The sequence below is a fragment of the Formica exsecta genome, unplaced genomic scaffold, assembly GCF_003651465.1.
Source record: "Formica exsecta isolate Colony F162 unplaced genomic scaffold, ASM365146v1 scaffold138, whole genome shotgun sequence".
Classification (NCBI taxonomy): Eukaryota; Metazoa; Arthropoda; class Insecta; order Hymenoptera; family Formicidae; genus Formica; species Formica exsecta.
The window spans coordinates 400,108-405,055 of record NW_021848711.1 but is presented as its reverse complement, the minus strand read 5'-3'; the positions used below and the strand labels follow the sequence as shown (position 1 = coordinate 405,055).

At 31.2% G+C, this 4,948-nt stretch overlaps 1 protein-coding gene across 2 annotated transcripts in view; it reads left to right on the top strand.

Moving 5' to 3' along the window:
• The window catches only part of LOC115246052 (nesprin-1), a 100,748-nt gene that overhangs the window by 48,160 nt on the left and 47,640 nt on the right, over positions 1 to 4,948 (top strand). The window lies entirely within an intron of this gene.

Below are 4,948 nucleotides of genomic sequence, written 5' to 3'. Positions count from 1 at the left end.
GAAAGATTTTTTATATACATATGTAGACATATAATTGTAGAAAATCTAAATTGCAACTTTGTTTACAAATGAAAATCAACAAACTGCAACTATATGTTGCAGTTTTTGGCAAAATTTTCCAAGAATGTTATTTTATCCCGCGTCAATGTGGAATTTACATCATTGCCAAAACATGATATAAACAATCAATCTTTTGGTCATAAAGTTATTGACGAGACATTTCGTCAATAAATAAAGAAACTGAAATTCTAGTACGACAATACAATTATTTTAAAGTAAAGTGTAATATTATAAATCAGTAACAACGATTGTTTTAAAAGGCCATATTCTTAAAGTGCAGACGAAAAATAACGAGAAACAATTTTGTAAAAATTATTAAAGCGAATTTAAATTTTCAATTGACTTCTATAATCGCGAAAATTAAATCACGTACACATGTACGTTGACACTTAACCATAATCATCAATATTCATCGATCTCTTGCTGCACCATTACACATCGCGCTATGTCACCGCCAAATTCATCGTATGACGTAACATGACGCCGTGTAACACTCAATATAAGAAGGTTGTGGCCGAGGAAGGTCGATATGCATTCCAGACGGAAATGTGTGTCCATGGCCCCTCTACCATACTTTTTGTCGTCTATCACTACGCGCCGATTTATCCAGTCATATCCGTGTCGGCATCGACGTTACATCGCGCACGATGCTAACAATTGCATCTTTCGTTACCGGCATAAATGGATGTTAATCGCACGTTTATGAATGTTTGAAACGGACAACGTATCGCGTTTTACATGCGATGTGCATGTTGACGTTTTGCCAAGTGGCGTCAAGTATAACGTCTTCGTAGTGTAATTATATTTGATCCCACGTGTGTTGCACTGTCAATGTGCGAGTGGCATAATTTTTATTTGCACGCGGAACGCAGCTCGCGAAGAAGAAGCTGTCGTAGATACTGCTATTTGGACAGAAATGAGCTTATACTTTGGGAGGCACACTCTCCCGAGGTACGGTATTTACGGAATTATTCTTGTTTACATTAAATGTCAACGAGGAAAAAGAGAGAGAAAGAAAGAAAATGAGAAGGAAGAACGAAGAGAGAGAGAGGAATAATTATATTAATTCGATTGGGAAGATACGCGCAGAATTACGTTCCTCAATAGCACGAATTAATCGTAGCAATGTATTACTGAAACTTGTGAAACCGTATCTCTCGTATAACGCAAACGTCATGCAAGAACGTTCGTTCTCGTATATATATAATAAACGCATGCGCGCAAAACGCAAGGAAATATATTATCACGATATCGACACACGTGTACCGTATAAGAGATAAATTTAGAATGACTTATGATTGGGAAAAATGAGAATAATTAAGCTCATACTTTAATGAAAAAAAGCTTCATACTTTAATGAAAAAATATTTATTATTATATATTACTTCGTAAAATTACATTTTGGTGCAAGTTCTCTTCAAAATTCTATTCTAATTTTTTTTTTAATATATTGTTTTCATTATTGATTAATAATTAAATAAATTACTTATAAAAAAGACGTATTATACATTTTTTTTTAATTACAATACATAATTGTTGCACACATTATAAAATGTTATATATAGGCAGAAATTTATGTAAAAATCATATACATACTTATTGTAAAAAGTTATTTACAATTAGTGTCATTGATACACAGTTCGCTGGCCGATCGCAGGATGCATCTGATGCCAATCGAATACGTGCTAAATATAAATATGATGCCTAAAACAGAATCGAACTTTGCTTCTAAATAGTGTATTACAACATACTGCGTAACACATATGCGGTACAAGAAATGACGTATCTATAATGTTTATATAATATAATGTGCCATAATAGTCGATGTCATTAATACTCTGGTAAACTGTTCGCATTAACGCATATAAATTATGAAAATTTTCTTATGAATTATATATATACAGATTATTTTTGTTTAATAACTGAGACAAGCTATAATTTTCTTCGAGATAAAAATAGAAAAAAATAACAGTAAAGAAACGTTACACTGTTTAATATAATCTATTTAATATGATCATTCTATGATTATATTTTTTCCAAAGATACATTGCTGCATCTGCATAATGCAATTGTTTTTTTTTCCAATTGCAGTCATAGAATTCTCTTCTTCTTTAAACTGGTTATCTGAAAAAATATATATATAAATTAGCATAAAATAATGTAATAATTACACGTTTAAAAATATGGTGTACGATTTTTGTTTCGAAATCGTTATAATATACTATTATAAATGCAATATTTATATGAACTCTTTATAAACACATTTAAGATATACAAAATTAATTTATATCTTCTAACAATTTTTTTTAATAATACGTTTTCTACTAAATAACGTTTTGATTGATTCAGGTTCTCTCTCTATTATATTTTTGCTGATACTTGTATCTTGATTTATGCCTCCTAACATTTATATATCTAGATACTTTTAAACGATAGTATATATGCATGCATTCTCCGTTCGCAATTTTGATCTTCATACTATAGAATTGTTTTTTGACTCGTATTATTTCATTATGATAGTCACGGTGTCAATTAAATTTAATGTAATACAGACTGATATGCAAAAATCTACTTGCTCAATTTAACTGAAGTATCGACGTTTCCCAATTCTCTTATATCTTTTTTAAGAAAAAACTAATAGCAAATTATGAAAAATATATAAAGTCGTGCAAAAACATTTATAATAAGAAAACGACCGAAATTAGCCACTGTAAATATTCTTGTAACAAATCACACGATATAAGCGCCACGTTTTTTCACGTTTCATCAATCAAAATTATTTTACATAGTCTCCCAATCTTCCGTAAACTCATCGGTTTTACATCTTCAGCCGATTATTCTTAGGATGTCGTTCTTGGCTAGTTGAGCCGGTCTTAAGGCCAAGCCGCATGCGTCGCGGCGCCTAGCCAATGCGTCCCGACGAACATCCCAACGATAGCTAGCTTTAGCGACTACATCCGACTACATCCTTCCAATAACGTTTCGAACTACGAACACTGCTGTTTAGCTTGATAGTGCCGCGCCATATTGTTGTCCGAATAAACACGAGAACAAGAACAAGGATTAAAGAAAAGATAAGCGAGAAAAAAAAAGAGAAGAAAGTGAGAAGTTTCCATTCAGTTCGCCATCGATTAAATCGCGGAAACGCGATTACCGCGCGATTATCGCATACATTACGGATACATAGGTACATGCATTGTTGACTTACCGCGCTCCGTTACGATTATGAATATCGTGTTTAGAGGAATATTCGTATAGAAAGATTAATAGTGATTTTTCATTTAAATGTTCTTGTGTTTTAACATTTAAATGTTTTTATTTAAATATTAAATTGTTAAAGAGAAATTTTTATGGTACCTATATTACATCGATAAAATCGCGCAATCCGCGATCGTATTCGAATTGTGCGATCGATGAAATCATTGTGAATTATACAAAACCGCGTGACAACAGATATAATCATTTTGCACTCGACACTTAGCGCCGGAAATAGATCATAGTAAATCTTAATAGTTTCTAGAAGGAAACTCATTAGTGATAAATTTAATTCGGCTGTTGTGGCACGCAATAGGCAATTTATCAAATTCTTCTTCAAATTCGATTTAGATACGCAGTTTTTCTTATTGTGCAAATATAAAGCAATATAAAAAAAAATGTTATCGTATAAATTTGAACAAGTTTCTCTCGCATGGAAGGTCGACGTTTTCTCAATATTACGCAAATAACCTTGCTAAATAAAATTATTATTATATTTGGCAAGGTTGCATCTGTCGACCGATGATCATATCTTGCATTTAATTTGACGTGATGATGTCACCATAAGAAAAAAATCTACAAAAAAAAAGAGTTGTTTCGAACAACGAGTCAAAAATCAGCAAGAATGCGGTTATTATATGATTTATTATTATAAGTATTTATAATTAAATATATATTATACATTAATGTCAAATTAAGAGATTATGCTGTATTGATTATGCGCGATTAATCGAAATAAATTAATAATTAAATTTTCATCAAGAGTAGACTACAAAAGGAAACAAGACAAAAATCATAATAAATTTTAAAGCTGTAATTTTGCATCTTTTAACAAGCAAAGGTATATATTGCAATTATTGGAAAATTGATCGTTTTAGCGTTGACTAATTGAAATTCTACGCTTTTTTCAAAAGGATGATGACAGCATACGAGTTCTTGGCATATGAGATCAACACTTAAAATATTCTTTATGACTTATGTTGACTGTGCAACCGGTAGTTGATGTGAAAATCATAAACTTACATTATTTCTATGCTATAAAAAAACTTCTTTGCATTTATATTAAAAAAAAATTTTTAATGAGAAATGAGAAAATTTTTTATGTGGAGTTTTATGTGGATAGAATTAAAAAAATTTTTTAAATTATGTGTGTAGCATCTTTGAACAGTATCTTCCTCGTAGTGTGCCACAAGTGTGCATAGTTAGCTAAGTTCCCGTTGATACATACTTTCTTCGTCTACTTTTAGCCAAGGCTGCCCCCGACTCTGCGACTTCGCCTGGGATCGGGCCAGGCGAAAACACAGCCACACGCATTTCCGATTCTAAATCCGTCTTACCTCGCCGCAAATAATTAAGCTACTGATTCCGTAAAATCTTTTTTACACGGATCTTTAACGTAATATATTTATCTCTCCAACTTGTATTTATTACTACCATGTCGCTGGGATAATATTACAAAAAGTTACGCACTATATGCAATGTTATTATGAAAAATAAAAATTGTTTCTAGTTATACATTTTATACTACTAAATTTTTTATAAATAATTTATATTATTTATAAAATTGTTGATATTTAATTAATGGCATTTATATCCAATCTTTTCTATCAGGAGAGATATTATAGGAATTAAT